Genomic DNA, 18,745 nt, shown 5'->3' with positions numbered 1-18,745 from the left:
GATGAATAAATGCACTATAACCATTCTTCTTTTAATATCACCAACTTTATTATACACAAGCTTCAATAATTAACTTGTATGTTGTTTTTCTTAGATTTTTGAGAAGTGGCAGTAAGGTATATGAACTGAAAAAAACACAAAAAAACAACCCACAACATAAGAGCTATGAGTTGAATTTTTTTCATGGTCTTACAGAGGACTGTATAGCCCCGAGTAGCTCTGAGGAACTGACCTGAAGTAGGGGGAGCAGCCAGTACACACACACACACACACACACACACACACACACACACACACACACACACACATGATTTTGAATAGGGATTACATGCAGTCAAGCACACATCTCAATAGAAGGCTATTGCTAGTCAGGAGGAATGAGTATCTCAGTTAATGATTTCAGTGAGTTTGTTTGTTTGTTTTCCCCTTGTATGGGAAGATACAAGAATTTGGTTTCATTAAAATGCTTCCTGAGCTGTCTATCTATCTAAAGGGCCTATTTTGCCAAAGCACAGAGTGCCTCATCCTGTTCTCCCTCTATAATTCCTTTCAAGGTATACTGCTGCTCACTGACTACAGTGGCTAATGACTTGCTCCTTGTAGAATTGGATGGTGGGCAACATTCTTTGTTTTGCAAGGGCTTAAGCCTTTTAAAATAACTTTAGGACTTTAAAGGTATATATTGTCAGTTGTTTCCAAAAGATGGTATTAATTTGCTTTTTCACCAGCCATGGATGTGAGGAGGAGAGGTGAAGAGATTTAAAAAGTTATGGTTGTGACCAAATCCATTTTCTGAGTATCCTAGCATCATTGTAACATTGCAAGGTTTATCAATAAGCTAACTCATTTAAATGGTTTTAATGTTGATTGTCAGTTTTTCTCAACTGTAGCATTTTACAATCGGAAAATAATAAATGCTTAAAATAGATAATTTGAAAATACAGATATGTACTAAAAATAAATCAACAATTCTACTTCTCAGCAATAAGTACTGAAATCACTAAAATAACTGATAAAATTATTTCCAGTGGTTCCCCCCTCCCCCCAGGCAATACTGGTATGAATGTTAAAAAAAAAAAAGAACTGGAGTCATAATGTATATGGAAGTTTATGTTCCTCTTTTGGGTATTTTAATAGACTATACAATTAAATTATTCTTAGTAAGAAAAGAAAGTATAAAGGCAGTGCATTCCACTTCACCCCCAATTGCACTTCCATCTCCATTCCCACACTCCAGTGCTGACTACCAGGCACTGTTCAAGAAACTCTGTGGTGGTAACATGCATAATTTATAAAGCCTTTAAATATAGCTCCTGCTCCACCCCCAACACACTCAAACTCTTACATAGTATTGTGAGATTTTTTTCCCCATGTTATGAAAGCAGTGCTATAGAATAGTTAAAAGTGAAAAATGAACCTTTAGAGTCAGACCAGGATTCAAATCCTACCTCTGCAATATAGTACCTAAAAGACTTTAATCATTTCAGGAAATCGCTCTTGACTTCAAATTTCTCTTCTGTCAAATATAATTAATAATAATTCTTTAGAGATCATGTAAATGTTGCTAGTGCTAAAAACATGGAAAGCCCTTTCATACTTTGCCTTATGCATGGTAGGTTCTCAATAAGTGAAAACTATTTTTACTTTGAAATGCTGTACAGAAATAGTACGACCAAATGGTATCCAATCCTTTTGCCACAAATACCAATATTTTCTTAGACGGCAATAGGCATTCTCTGTTGTTGCCTGTAGATGTGGTTTCCAATATTTTTCTTTCGTAAATAATAATATGATTAACATCCCTATATACAAATATTTGTATCTCCTTTTTTCTCAACCTATATCCTTGAAAGTGGAATTTTTAGGTAAAATAATATGAACATATTTAAGTTGAAATATACACCTATTTACTTTCCACATAGATTGTACAAATTACACTCCCAACAGCAATAGATGAAAGTCCTAGTTTCACAACAGCCTTCCAGCCTTAAATACTATAATTTCTAATAATTCTGCTTTCTTTGTGTTTTGTGAATTCACTCCTCATGTCCGTTTCTCATTTATCTTTTGGAGAACTAAAGAGTTTTATTTTGGTTTTTAAGAAATTTTTATAATTTAAAAATATTAAAATAGATGTTTTTTAAATATTTATTTCATAGTTGACATTTCTTCTTATTTATCATTTTTGATATGTAGAGCAGTATTTATTTTTATGCAGTCAAATTTATGCATATTTTCTTTTGTGTTATTTTTTCCCCCAGTGCTTTTATACTTAGGACCATTGAGTCAACCACTCCCATAAGACTGTGTATGCACACAGTAAATCTACGCTAGCTTATTTCTGGGTTTTCTATTCAATTCTATTAAATTATCATCTGCTCCGTTTCACTTATTATTTCGCCTGTTTTCCTTAATTTTATTATTTGTTCTTTTTCCTCTTTTTTTTTTTTAGGTTAAAACCCTTAATTTCTTTTTTCCCTTGTTCACTGATGAAATAATCTAAGACTGTATGTTTGCCTTTGCATACTTTAGCTCCATTTCATAGATTATGTAGTGTTATTTTGCTATTTTACTAAATAACCTGAAGTTGTGGTTATATATGTATTTCCATATCACATATCACAAGAATCTGAAGACTAAATATTTAAGTATTTGAAATTTACAGTGGTGACATAGCTTTTAAATATTATAGCATACACATTTTATACAAAAGATTAGATGGTAACGATATGAATATCAATTCTGTTGGAGCACAACAACATGGCACAAACACCATTCTTACCAAATTAAAAAATTTATATAGTAGAAATATACTTGTACTTATGCTGTGATGGTGTACTAATTACATTAGATATCTGATTGTCAGAATTTGCAATATTTTTTACATGGAATAACAACTGAATTCTTTTTTGTGATAAAGATTATGTTGAATCAAAAAAAAAAAAGACCTAATCATAGCAGTACCTGTTTTTCTTTTTGCTTCCCTGCATCAATCACATTTTTTAAAATGTCCTGAATTTATTTCAGTACTCTGTAAACCAGTATGAATACCCTATAATAGTACTGTGTATTTTGTAAGTGATTCTTCCAAAATTTGGTTAATTTATTTCAAAATAAGCTGAATGTCTTTAACTGAAATAGTTTGTAAATTTGGATTACCAGAACCCCTCAGCTATTGAAGTCCTTTGAAAATTGCAATTTAAAAAAACAAAGGTTACAAACAAGAATACATTTAAATTTATCCCTACAAAACAAAGGGGGAAGTAAAATATAAAGAAATAATGAGAAACCAGAAATGAAAATTTGCATATCAAAAACATAGGTTATATTTATACTCTTTAGCATGTCTGAGTTCTTTGAAGGGTACAACTTTCCAAAGTGTTACCCATATTTGAATTTCCATATAAGCTGAAATCCTGACAGAAGTAAATTATTAAATTCTCATATCAAAATTAGGAAGTACTTTTTCCTACAATAAATTCTCACGTTTGTTTTCACTTTTTAAATTCCCACCTAAGACAGTGTCCTTATTAGTTTCAGCAGCATCATAAAATGAGAGGTGAGAATCCTACCTGTTTCGTGCCCCACCTCACATTCTCTTGGCCCATCATTTTACTCTCGTCATTGCGGATGTAGCTTAACATCTCATTTCATCTGAATCACATACCTTTCATTCTCTATTCCCAGATTTCTCTGGTGCCAGTATGTATTATAAAATGCCAAGGAGAATCCAGTCAGCCCTTCTGATGCTTACCAAACCTGAGAGTAGTAGGAATAAACATGTAATGGTGCAACCCTGACCAGGTGTCGAATGGTACTAGTGCGCCCAAGTCTGTGTCTTAAGTGGACAATTCTGAAATGTATTCTACGAGGCATCATAGAGGAATTGAGCCCAGCTATTTACTACAATAATCATACTGCTCAATAATACATCCTAGGATTCAATTTTCTTCCTCCCCTTCTCTTTGCAGTTTCCCACTCCTCTTCTTTGGAGTAACTCCCTAAAATAGACTATCTGCTTTCAAGCTTTTGTTTCCAGCTCTGCTTTTTGAGAGACCCAGGCTGAAACAAACTGAAATATGTTGAAAGGTGTGCATTCTCACTGAATGTATTTTTTTAAAATTAAACCTTCAAAAATGAAATTCGTCATATCTCAGAATTTTATGGACTAAATGCTCTTTTTTTTTAAGCTCTTTCTTGGAATGTAATTGCTTTACACTCTTGTACCAGTTTTTGAGGTACACCAAAGTGAATCAGCTGTATTTATACATATATTCCCATATCCCCTCCCTCCTGCAACTCTCTCCCACCCTCCCTGTCCTGGCCCTCTAAAGCATCACCCATCATCAAGTTTATCTCCCTTTGTTATACAGCAACTTCCTACTAGCTATCTATTTTACATTTGGTAGTGTATATGTCTCTGCTACTCTCTCACTTTGTCCCAGCTTCCCCTTCACCCCCCTCCCAACCCCATGTCCTCAAGTCATTTCTCTACATCTGCATCTTTATTCTTGCCCTGCCACTGGGTTCATCAGTACCATTTTTTTTTATTCCATATATATGAGTTAGCATACAGTATTTGTTTTTCTCTTTCCAGCTCGTTTTGCTCTGTATGACAGTCTCTAGGTCTATCCACCTCATTACATATAGTTCAATTTCATTCCTTTTTATGGCTGAGTAATATTCCATTGTATATATGTGCCACATCTTCTTTATCCATTCATCTGTTGATGGGTATTTAGGTTGCTTCCATGTCCTGACTACTGTAAATAGTGCTGCAATGAACATTATGGTACATGCTTCTTTTTGGATTATGGTTTTCTCAAAGCATATGCCCAGTAGTGGGATTACTGGGTCATACGGTAGTTCCATTTTTAGTTTTTTAAGGAACCTCCAAACTGTTTTCCATAGTGGCTGTATCAGCTTACATTCCCACCAACAGTGCAGGAGGGTTCCCTTTTCTTCACACCCTCTCCAGCATTTATTGTTTCTAGATTTTTTGATGATGGCCATTCTGACTGGTGTGAGATGATACCTCATTGTGGCTTTGACTTGCATTTCTCTAATGATTAGTGATGTTGAGCATTTTTTCATGTGTTTGTTAGCCATCTGCATGTCTTCATTGGAGATAAATGCTCTCTTAATAGAAAAAGAAAAGACAACTTTACAGGCCATCCATAAGTTTGAAGCTGTTGCCAACTAGGAAGAATCATTTCCTTGTGCAATAATTGCTGGCATTACCATCAAATTACATTTTCTTTGTTGTCTACAATGCAAGCCTTTCTAAACAATTTCAATTTTCATTAAACTTTGACACTTTAGATGATCCATGTGAGTGCTAAATGAATTATTTTGCTCAGATGTGAATAAACTAGTCAAAATTTAAAAATTTGTTGCTGTCATTTATTTATAGCCCACTTTTTAATGATCTTATAAATACAGAAATAATCACTAAGACTTCCAGTTTCTAGGTTCCAAAATTTTATATGCATGGTCCTAATATTGGAGTATTCTAAATTACATTTTTTTCAAGAAGAAATCCCATTTTAGAGATAGTTTCTTTTGTATTTTCCTTCCAAATGAGAAACTTTTATGCAGTTTGTTATAGTATATAAAAAAGATGTTTTCAAAGAACATCAAGACAAACAAATCCACTTTATATATCTAACTGAAATGTATAATCCTTGAAAGCAGAGATTTTTGTCTGTTTATTCACTATCATATCCTGAAGGGTTAGAACAATGACTGATGCAAGATATGCACTCAGCACATATTTATTAAATAAAATGAATGAATGAACTCATGTGTACTCAGTAGAAAGGTGGTAGATTCACAATTAATTTATAGCTGATGTTTTTCTTTAGCTTATAGAATTTGAAGGAAAATGAAATAAAAACAAATTTAAATAGAGAAATTAATTTAGAGATACATTAAAACCTTGGATTGCGAGTAACTTGTTCTGTGAGTGTTCCGCAAGATGAACAAACATTTCTAATAAATTTTAACTTGATAAATGAGTGATGTCTTGCAATACCAGTAGTACATGATGCCAAATGTCACATGATCACAAATGAGCCAATGGAGCTGACCACCAACCAATTGATGGATTTGCATTGTGAGCAACAGCAAGAGGTTATGGAGGTGATCTCGTCTGCAGAGTAAGAGGAGAAAAAGGCAGAGGAATCCCTCACTTCAAATGATTAGGGAGATATGTAAAATGTGGGAAACACTGCAAAGTTTTGTAGAAAAGCACCACCTGAATAAGTCTATAGCAGTGTGAGCAGTGAATCTGTTTAACGACAATGCAATGTCACTTTTCCACAAAATCCTCGAAAGCAAAAGCAAGTGTCATTGGATAGGTTCCTTGTTAAAGCTGCATGAAAAGAAAATGATTCCATTGAGTCAATAGATAGCAGTGATTCCATTAGTGATAGTGAAAGTCGTCCTACACAATAACCCTCCTCTCTCGTCTCCCTCACACCAGCCACGAAGATTTTAAAAGGTAAGTGCAGGTTAATTTATTTTTCTTTATATTTTGTATTTTCTTTATTATTTTATATTATATTACTGTATTGTAATCATTTTTATATGAATATTTTTGGGTTGTGGAATGAATCATCTGAGTTTCCATTATTTCTTATGGGGAAATTCACTTTGATATACAAGTGCTTTGGATTACAAGCATGTTTCCAGAATGAATTATGCTTGCAAACCAAGGTTTTACTGTATTTATATTACAATTAACAAAACAATATTAGACTCCAAAAAAGATGCAGATTAAAAAACACATGAAAAGATGCTCAACATCACTAATCATTAGAGAAATGCAAATCAAAACCACAATGAGGTATCACCTCACACCAGTCCGACTGGCCATCATCAAAAAATCTAAGAACAATAAATCCCGGAGAGGCTGTGGAGAGAAGGGAACCCTTCTGCACTGTTGGTGGGAATGTAAATTGGTACATCCACAATGGAAAACAGTATGGAGTTTCCTTAAAAAACTAAAAATAGAACCACCATATGACCCTGCAATCCCACAACTGGGCATATACCTGGAGAAAACCATAATTCAAAAGTTACATGTGGGACTTCCTAGGTGGAACTACAGCAAAAAGATACATGTGGGACTTCGTAGGTAGAACCTGTGAGCCACAACTATTGAGCCCACGTGCTGAAACTACTGGAGCCTGTGGGCTTAGAGCCCATGCTCTGTAACAAGAGAAGCCACTGCAATGAGAAGCCTGTGCACCACAACAAAGAGTAGCCCCCACTAACCGCAACTAGAGAAAGCCTGTATGCAGCAACGAAGACACAACACAGCCAATTAATTAATTTATTAATTAATTTTTAAAAAGATATATGTAACACAATGTTCATTGCAGCATTATTTACAATAGCCAGGACATGTCCATCAACAGATGAATGGATAAAGAAGATGTGGCACAGGGACTTCCTAGGTGGCGCAGTGGTTAAGAATCTGCCTGCCAATGCAGGGGACATGGGTTCGATCTCTGCCCCAGGAAGAAACCACATGCCGCGGAGCAACTAAGCCCGTGTGCCGCAACTACTGAAGCCTGCTCATGCACCTAGAGCCTGTGCTCTGCAACAAGAGAAGCCACCACAATGAGGAGCCCATGCACCACAAGGAAGAGTAGCCTCTGCTCACTGCAGCTAGAGAAAGCCCATGTGCAGGCAATGAAGACCCAACACAGCCAATAAATAAATAAATAAAAAAGATGTGTCACATATATACAATGGAATATTACTCAGCAATAAAAAGGAATGAAATTGAGTTATTTTTAGTGAGATAGATGGACCTAGAGTCTGTCCTACAGAGTGAAGTAAGTCAGAAAGAGAAAAACAAATAGCATATGCTAACACATATATATGGAATCTAAAAAAATGGTACTGATGTACTAGGTGGTAAAGGAAGAATAAAGACTCAGATGTAGAGAATAGACTTGAGGACTTGGGGAGGTGGGGAAGGAGAAGCTGGAACAAAGAGAAAGAGTAGCTTTCACATTTATATACTACCAAATGTAAAATAGATGGCTAGTGGGAAGCAACTGCCTAACACAGGGAGATCAACTCGATGCTTGGTGATGACCTGGAGGGGTGGGATGGCGGGGTGGGAGGGAGGCTCAAGAGAGAGGGGATATGGGGAAATATGTATAAATACAGCTGATTCGCTTTGCTGTACAGTGGAAACTGGCACAACAGTATAAAGCTATTATACTCCAATAAATATCGGGGAAAAAAAAGTCATGTAAATTGAAAAGGCAGTTTGCATGAAGACAGAAGAAGGAATGCTTTTAAATGTTAAGTGCTAAGTTGAAATTTATTATTTTTTAAAAGACAAAGTAACTTTTTTTATAAATTTATTTATTGGTGGTGTTGGGTCTTTTTTTTTGCTGTGTGCAGGCTTTTTAAAAACAGGAAATTTATTATTATTTTAGAAGACTATGGATAATTATGGGTTCAGTAAGCCTTGCAAAGCTTTAACATTGTTATAAAGTATAATTTTTTTCCACAAGATGGCAGCAAAGATTTATTTTAGAATCATTAGATACCCTCAGTCATCATACCAAGTGATGTACATCTTCAAAAACTGTAATGTATAAGGAAGGTGGAGTATATTTTTTATTATTCCTTGGAGGTACTACTTCATCAGAAAGGTTGTCTCATTGGTGGCTAGAGTTTCTGTGATTCCTTACACTTGCCTCCTCTCTTTTAAACACTCCACCTCCATTTCCTTTTTTATATACTTTCAGATTCATCTTAAACTACTAATCTGAACATGTCACTCCTTAACAACAACAACAAATTCAATAATTACCTGAAACGCACAGAAAAAAAAATGCTTTTAGTTTTTTCACTCAATCTGCTCAGTAACTATATTCTATTTATAAAGCAGTATGATAGGCCCCAGGAATAGAAACAAGATAATGCACGGAGCTTTCCAGTTTGGGAATTACAAATATGTAAAGATACAGCTGCAGAAAAGCACTTACCTAGAGAAAAGTATGATCTGGGGACTGTTGAGGCATAAGTGAAGGATAGGGGAGAGAATTAAGTGTGACTATGGTCACCCAGGTCTGTAATTCAGCGGAAAAATTTGGGCTTGAGGGAATTAATATACACCACATAAATATTACTGGTGAATTTTTAATTGACTCTCCAAATTTAAAATTTGTACATGCTAATTGCAAAAACATTGAAAAGGTATAGAAATGATTAATGTGACATTCACCCAGAATATCTCCATTGCCTACTAGCTTTTTGATATATATATATATATATATATATATATATATATATATATATATTTTTAGACTTAGCTTACACAGACACAACTCATATGTGCATATTCTAAATATCTATATATACAAATATATCATAAATGGGTCACAATACACATTCTGTTTTTATAATTGAATTCACTTAACAATAAGTCAGGAATGGGAAGTTAGAGGGGACAGTAAATGAGCCTTAAAATAATGGTCAGGAAGCAGTATAAGAATGGGGAGAACAGTGCCATGTATCACAAGAATTGAACAACTTTTGAGAACGGAATAATTTAGTGTCAAATTCTGCAGAGTGATTAACTGAGAACTCAGAACAATAGATTGGATTTGGCAATTAGTATCCTGGATGGTGACTTCTGCTAGAACAGCGTTAGCCTACCTGCTGTGGGACAGGAGGGATGAGGTGCAAAGAAGGTGTGAACGATTCCTGTGAGAGGATTCCTTTCAAAAGACAGGATGGTAGCTCCATAGTAAATCTGAATAGAGGAAGATTATTTATTGATATCTTTGTTTATTTTAAATGGAGGAGATTAGAGCATGAATATAATGTGTGAAGAAACAACCTGGTAGACAAAGAGAGGGCTAAAATGTAAGAAAAATAGGGAATAGCTAATAAAACAAGATTCTGGAGATGATCAGATGTGATCCAGATGAAGCATTTGTTCATACGTGAAGAGAGTATCGCTTTTTCTTTTTCTATCGGAGTTCGAAAGAAATGATGTAAAAATGAATGTAAGTAAAGTTAAGTTTTTAGGTGTAGGGTGGAGAGTACTTATTCAAGGATCTTCACACCATCGTCTCTATCCTTTATTAATACACTTTGTGTGACTTATTCATGAGTCAAACTGGATTACTTCCTCTTGCCCTGGTATGTCCTGTGATTTCCTTAATGCTTTTTTTCTTTAATTCATTCTCTCTTTTCCAGTCTCTCCTTGTTTAAAGCTTATACATTCTTAAAGTTCCAAACAAATCATACCTCCTACTTGGATCTATGCTCACCACATGATCCAGTTCAAGTGTGACTTCTCATATCTGAAATTTATAGGTTAAATAGTCAATATTACCTCCTGAAAAAACACAACCAGTATAGAATACTGGAGAGAAATGAGACGTGTGTGTGTGTGTGTGTGTGTGTGTGTGTGTTGATTAGGAAAAAAATCTTTCAGTATATGATCTTTCATGGTCTGAAAAGATAAGAGAATCTTATAGGTAGTGGAAGGGGTTCTTTGTTTTACTTTGTCTCAGTAGCTTTAGAAAATATATTTAGTTCTCTTAAAATTTAATTCAATTTGCTGCTTTTTGAAAACACAAACTTCACTCTTTTTTATTAAATGTGAAATGTATATTAGATTTGATTTGCTGAAAAGTAAGGAAATGCTTATTTAATATTTGTTTTGTTTCTGTTTGTTTCTCAAACGTAATTCTAAAATTTTGTTAAATTGCTTGTATAACCTGAGTTTTTATCAATATATAAGAAAAATAAAATTAAGAAATATAATAAAAAGTAGTTGGATGTCAATATAGTAATCAAAAACGAGAAGAGCCTAGAATTGGAGTAAGAAGACCTGACATTGAACCCAAATGTATAATCTTGGGCATGTTGCTTTATTTCTCTGGTTCACATGCTTTCTAACCTAAAAATAAGTTGTTAGAAATATCAACTGAAAAAAATATTTGAAAATGTGTTGTGAACCATAAAGTTTTGTAAAAATATTAGTAAATTTTTTAGAAGCATTCATGTAAGAGTATATCACAGTTTTTATTTAAGCTTTACTATAATTACAGTATACAATTCTCTATGTTTCACAGATTTTGATATCCATATTGACAGCAATTTGCTTCTTATAACTAAGCACATGTCGACAAAAGTCCCTCAGCAAATTTTTATTAAATGAATTAATAGTGAATAATTGGTTCTATCCTCAGTCCTATCAAAATTATTTTTTATTTTTAAAAATCAGAAGGTCTTTATTATGTTTTAAATATAGATACAGAATATTTTGATCTGTTTTCAGCAAATAGGTATTTAACTTTAGATTTTGATCCTAAGGTCATTTTGCCTTTTGTTCATAAAAGTAAAATATTTTAATCAGTGATAACAAAAATTGATTTTTTTTTTTTTGGTAAAAATACTTGGGGGAAATAAAAATACATTTGGCCTGATAGATGTCATTATGTCAGTTTAATCTGTTGACCAATTTTCTGTATACAGCTAACCATTCCCAATTTTGCCATTTCATTTTAAATTTACTAAAATTATTTTTATTAATAATTTTTTAAAATAAAAGTTTTAAACAAAGAGTTGACCCATTTATTGGTTTTTGTCTGTACAAAATGTTATCATTCATAACATATTATTGGGAATTTTATTTGGTCACCATTTTGTTTCTACCAAATCCAAGGTGCTTGCATTAAATTTTGTATATCATAATGTTATACTTGGAGTTTTATCTAGTTACAAATTTATTTGTCTTTCTTGTTTGTACCAGTCATATTCACCAAAATTTCAAAGACTGAAAGTGTGTATTTATTTTTTGGCTAATCTTAGAAAAAATGTATAGATCATGGCCTTCAGATAATTCTAGCTTAAGTTAATGTCCAAGGCTGGTTTATTATATGGATAAGCCAATTATTCCTTAATTTTTCAATCATTCTGTGTCCTACCAATGTTTCTAATTCAATGTTTCACTATATTTATAACATACATTTTCTTCTCTTACTGCAAAATAAGTCAGCTTAATAGATATCATTTAATAGACATTTAAAAATTATAATTTGATCAGTTATCTGTGGTTCTGAATAATATATGCTTATAGTTTTCTCCATTTCTTTGAATAGCTGAATTAATATAAATTATTTTATGGGAAATATTAGTGATAAACTACTCAGTTGGTCATGAGATAATTGAGTGAGGAATTCATAAAAATCAAAACAGAATGTGTTTAGAGGACTGAAGAAAAAGAAGATAATGTAATATAAGAACAGAAAGTTTAAATAAATAGAGTTTCAGGAAAAGTGTTCTAATACTACAATTGTGCTATGAAATATCTTCCCATGGGAAGTGTGAACACTTCAGTTATTCAAAACCAGTCTGGAAACAGCATTAAAAAATATACCCTAGGGAGTAATTTTATACAGTTGTTGAGCCAACTAGGAGCCTAATAGGCCTTTACCATATCTACTTGGTATGACAAGTAAAATAGTAACTTTTATATAGTACTTGCTATTGGAAAGTAGAAATTAAAAAATAACATGACCAGCACAGGTAACATGATTCTTTCAATAAAATGCAGTCACATTTTTACTAACCTATAAAATAATAGGAGTAATGATGATTTTCAAAGAATTTTGAAAATAAAAAATGTTATGGAGTATTGTCAGGCTCTATTACATATTTTATTGACACATATTACTTCTCTGGAAAAACAATTCTATAAGCTGGAAAGTGGGAAGAAAAGGAACTAATATAGTGAAAAGAAAAAAGTAAATAAGAAGGAAAGCAGAAAACATGTGCTAGGCACCCTAAAGGGCATCAGGCTGTAATGGGACCAGCTCCAGGATATTTATTCATACTAAGATAAAAAAAGAAATCCAGATGTTTCTCTGCCAAATGTGTTAAAGAAGTTAACACTATTTTTTGTGAAAACTGATCTTTTACTGGTAGCACTATCATTTTCAAGATCTCATGTAAAAAATATTTCATTGGTTAAACTTTTGAATATGTTTCATATATTTCAGTTCATTTTTTTATCATTAAAAGTAAGTATGTCTGAAAGACAACAATATAAACTACAACTCCTGAAATTAAGAGTAAAGTTGGCCATTGAACAACATGGGTTTGAACTTCACAGTTCCACTTAGCAGATTTTTCAATAGTAAATACTATAGTACTACACAATCTGAGTTGGTTGAATCCACTAATAGGGAGCTATAGATATGAAGGGACCGTGGATACAGAGCACCAACTATAAGTTATACTTGGATTTTTGACTGCACAGAGGTTGGGGACCCCTAATACCCACCCCCCACGACATTGTTCAAGGGTCGATGGTACTTCAATTAGCATATATTTTCACCATATTTACAGTATTCCATATTTATTTTAAAAAATCAGGGCTCTTTAAAAATAGCAAAAGCCAACTAAATAATGTCTAAATACTTGAATGTTTATGCTTCAGTTGAACCATCTAAATATGATTTCTTAATTTTTAGTAATAGCTGAGAACATGGTTCTTTTACATATATTACTGCCTATGACAACAAGAACAATTCAGTTCATACTCTGTTCCAGGCTCTTTAAGTAATCCTCACAAAGACCAAGATGAATACTTTATTACCCCAATTTTCATATTAGGAAAATGAGACATAAAGGAGTTAACTTACTTGCCTAAGTTATCACAGCTGGTAGGTCCCAAAGACTTAACTTAAACTCAGGTATTCTGAACCCAGAACTCACATTCTAGGGCTCTGTCTAAAGTGTTTAGAATAAGCTTCTTCTACAGTATCTGGGAGTTATGGAGTTAACACAACAAAGTTCTAAAATATTTTGTAGCACTTGTGTAATTAGTTCCAAGACACTTTCAGGTGGAAACTGGCTATTACTATCTTCTCAGTAAGTGTTCTTTCGTAGCCAAAGTTGTCTTACTTTCATTCCTACCATGCCTAGTATCAATACAATGTCATTATATAGTTCTGTGAATACCTAATGTATATTTGTTGAATAAGTTATATATTAAAATTTCACAAAGAAGTTGCTCAAAAAAGGGGGAGGAGCCATATTTGAAGTTACTTTCATTCTATGGAGCAAGCTTTTAAGAAAATGTAATCAAAATTTTATTTTGTGATAATTGAAGATTCACGCGAAGCTATAAAGAAATAATACTGAGAGCTCCCATGTACCCTTTATCTTGTTTGTCCTCATGATGATATCTTGTAAAACTATAGTACAAATACCATGATGATGAAATTGACATTGATACAATCTATTCATCTTCCTCCCATTTTTCCATTTTTACATGTACAGACAGTCCCTGACTTACAATGGTTTGAGTTACAATTTTTCAACTTTACAATGGTGCAAAAGGGTTATACATTCAGTAGAAACTGTACTTTGAATTTTTAAAAATTTTTTTATTGGAATATAGTTGATTTATGATGTGTTAGTTTCTGCTGTACAGCAAAGTGAATCAGTTATACATATACATATACCCACTCTTTTCTAGATTCTTTCCCCATATAGATCATTTATAGAGTATTGAGTAGAGTTCCCTGTGCTACACAGTAGGTCCTTATTAGTTATCTATTTTATATATAGTAGTGTGTATATGTCAATCCCAACCTTCCAATTTATCCCTCTTCTCCTTTGCCCCTGGTAACCATAAGTTTGTTTTCTACATCTGTGACTCTACTTCTGTTTTCTAAATAAGTTCATTTGTATCATTTTCTTTTTAGATTACACATACAAGTGACATCATCTGATATTTGTCTTCCTCTGACTTTCCTCACTTAGTATGAGAATCTCTTTTGAGCTTTTATTAGGCTATCAGTATGTGGTAAAATACTCTCGTGATGCTGGGCAGCAGTAGGGAACCACAGCTTCCAATCAGCTATGCCATCACCATGGCAAACAATGGATACAGTCACAAGCATTCCGTACCCATACAGCCATTCTATTTTCCACTTTCAAGACAGCATTCAACAAATTACACGAGATGCTCAATCCTTTATTATAAAATAGGATTTGTGTTAGAAGATTTTGCCCAACTGCAGGCTCATGTAAGTGTTCTGAGCATGTCTGAGGTAGACTAGGCTAAACCATGATGTTCAGTAGGTTAGGCATATTGAATGCATTTTTGAATTTTGATATTTTCAACTTATGATGGGTTTATCAGGAAGTAATCCCATCATAAATCAAGGAAGATCTTTACTCATTTGTGCGTGTGTGTGTGTGTGTTTGTATTTAGTTGTAAGCAATTTTGTCGCATGTAATAGTTCATGGAACTACTATCAGTTAAGATACAAAACAGTTCCATCAGTACAAGGGTATCTATTGCCTATTGTACTCTTAAAATCACTCTAGCTCCTCATCCTCTTCCTTAATCCCTAAAAACCATGAATTTGGTCTCCATCTCTATACTTTTGCCATTTCTAGAATGTTACATGAGTGGATTTTTATAGTATAAAACTTTAGCTTTTTTTTTTCTCACTCAGCAAAATTCCCTAGAGACTTACCCAACTTGTTACATGTATCAATCTTGCCTTTTTATCCCTCAGTAGTATTCCATGGGATGTGTGTGCCATAGTTTGTTTAATCTCTCTCCCACTGAAGGACGTTTTATGTTGTTTCCAGTTTTTATCCATTACAAATGAAACTACTATGAACTTTTGACTACAAGTTTTTGCATGACCATAAGTATTCATTTCTCTAGGGTAAATGCCCAAGCATGCAATTGCCGTGTCATATAGTACTGTATGTTTAGTCTTATAAGAAACCCACAAATGATTCCACAGTGGTATACTATTTTACATCCTCACCAGGAATGTATGATGAGAGATCCAGTTTCTCTGCATGCTTGCAAGCATTTGCTATTGTCACCATTTTAAATTTTAGCCATTCTGGTAGGTGTGTAGTAATATTTCATTGTAGTTTTAAGTTCCATTCCTCTAATGGCAAGCCATGGTGAACATATTTTCCCATGTCATCAATTTATCCTTTTTAGTGGTATATAGAAGGGAAATTTTATTTACTATTTACATATCACCTTTTGTGAAACGTCTGTTTGTCTTTTGCCTATTTTCTAGTTGGGTTGTTCTTCACTGGTGAGTTTTGAGAGTTCTTTATATAATCCAGATACTTATTTTTGGTCCTTTATATATTCTGCATAGTAGTCCTTGAGTAAGGTTTGCAAATATTTTCTCCCAGATCAGAATTCATCTTCTAAATTTCTTAACAGAGTCTTTTGTTGAAAAAAGTTTTTAATTTTGATGAGATCCAATTTATCAATTTTTCTTTTATGGATCATGCATTTGGCACCAAGTATAAGAATTCTTCCTATAGCTTGAGATCTTGAAGATTTTTTTCCATGTTTTTTTCCCTAAAAGTTTTATGTTCTACATTTAAGTTTGTGATTAACTTTAAATTAATTTAAAATTTTTACATAGCATTTAAGGTCTAGGTTGAAGTTTGTTTTGCTTTGCTTTTGGCCTGTGCATATCCAATTGCTCCAAGACCATTTCTTGAAAAGATTATCTTTCTTCCATTGAATTGTTTTTTTCACCTTTGTTAAAAAACCTGATGGATATAATTTGTGTGGGTGTATTTTTTAATTCTCCATTCTGTTCCATGGATCTATGTGAAGATTTGTTTTAATATTTATTTATTTTATTTATTTATTTTGGTTGTGCCGGATCTTTGTTGCAGCATGAGGGATCTTCGTTGCTGTATGCGAGGTCTTCATTGTGGCATGCAGGATAGTTTTAGTTGTGGTGTGCAGGATCTTTAGTTGTGGCATGTGACTCCTAGTTGCAGCATGCGGGATCTGGTTCCCTGGCCAGGGATTGACCCTAGGCTCCCCTTTATTGGGAGCATGGAGTCTTAACCACTGAACCACCAGGGAAGTCCCATGAAGATATTTTAAAATATATTTAATACCAAGCAATTATGCTCCAATAAAGATTGGAAAAAAAAAGTAATTACCAAAAGAAAAAGAGAAAATTCCAGAGCTGTATTTAGCAAATATTTTCTATAAAGAATCAGATAGTAAATATTTTTGGCTTTGTAATCTCTGTCAGAACTACTCAATTCTGTTGTTGTCAGGCAAAAGCAGTCATAAATAATACATAATGAATGGATGTGGCTGTGTTCCAATTACACTTCATTTGCAAAAATACCCAGCAGGTTGGATTTGGCCCATAGGCTATGGTTTTTGAGGGATGCGGCTTTTGCCAATCTTTCTTTTAAAAGAAGAGAGTAATAACTGAGGTAAAAATATCATTGTCCAGAAAGTATTGGATATTTATAAAACACTGGTAAATTCCTCCTAGCCGCTGCAATGTTTCCCACACTAATGGCCTTGTTGTCACCTTTATCAATATTTCTCACATGAGCAAAGTAAGGAACCATTTTAAAGGGAAAGCACTCTTGTATATTGCTAATAGATTACTCTTTACTATGGTATTACTTAAATATATAAAAACACAGAAATAAGTATAATTTTCCTTTGTTTAAAGCTCATATATTTGTATAAGCAAAATTATAAAGCAAATAAAACCAACATTAAGAAAATTAATTGGATATAATGAATGAATATCTTGTTCAAAATAAAGAATTTTCTCAGGTTGAAAGCAGTACCGACTCTTTTAAACAAAGACGACTTTTAGTTTGAAATAACTATGTGATGACTCGATTCCCCATAACTTTTTTCTATTGAACTACTTTGAATAACTTGCTTAGTCAATACACTGATTATCACTGGCCTTCACTTGGCACAACTCACTAGTTATATATAAATGGGCACATTCTTATTAGACTCTGACAATTAAAAGCTCTTCCTTGTTATACTATTTTCATAAACACCAACTTTATGAAGTGGTTCTTATGTTTAAGATGGTTTTCATAAGATCCAGGGTATTCTTATATTAAATATCATATGGTATAAATTAAATCATAAGGTTAAAAAATCTTATAGACAATAATCCTCATAAATACATAAAACATAATTTGGGAAATGTTGATCCTGAATTTTTCTATTTAAATCTGGCAGCATGGTCTTTCATGAAAATAATATCTGCCTAAACATATCTATAGACTTTTAAAGAAATGGATATATGTAATTTACCTACAGGTATTTTCTGTGGTATAATTAATTTATTTTGGAGGATTTACATGGACTCCTTGTCATCAAATTCTGAATTCTAATTAGTCCTATAATATTCTTCTAAGATATAATATAATGCATTTTTATATTATTATTTAACAGTTATTCAATGAATATCTCCTGCATGCTAGAACTGAGGAAATGAAAATAAAATTAATGCTTGGTCCCTGACCTCGAGAAATTTATTAACCAGTTTAGAAAACAAAACATTCTCATTAAGTTTGTAATATCAGTAGCTAACATTTGTCAAAAGCTTACTATTTTCCAGGTTCTATTCTAGAGTCTTTACACATGTTAAATCATTTACTCATGCAAATAACCTTATAAGGTAGGTTCTGTTTATTATTTTTATTCCTTTACAGAAGTAACTAAAGGATGGAGAGTTTAAGTAACTTGCTCAAGATCTCACAGCTAAAAATTGGTGAAGTTACCATTCAAACCAGGCAATCTGACTCAATAGCCTGTGACTTTAATCCTTCCTCAGTATTGTTTCCTCCAAAAGGAAATTAGTATCATCTGATTGGTTGATCAGAGCCAAGTTTTGAGTCAATTGATTCTACA

The sequence above is a fragment of the Hippopotamus amphibius genome, chromosome 9, assembly GCF_030028045.1.
Source record: "Hippopotamus amphibius kiboko isolate mHipAmp2 chromosome 9, mHipAmp2.hap2, whole genome shotgun sequence".
Classification (NCBI taxonomy): Eukaryota; Metazoa; Chordata; class Mammalia; order Artiodactyla; family Hippopotamidae; genus Hippopotamus; species Hippopotamus amphibius.
This window is presented reverse-complemented; position numbering follows the sequence as displayed.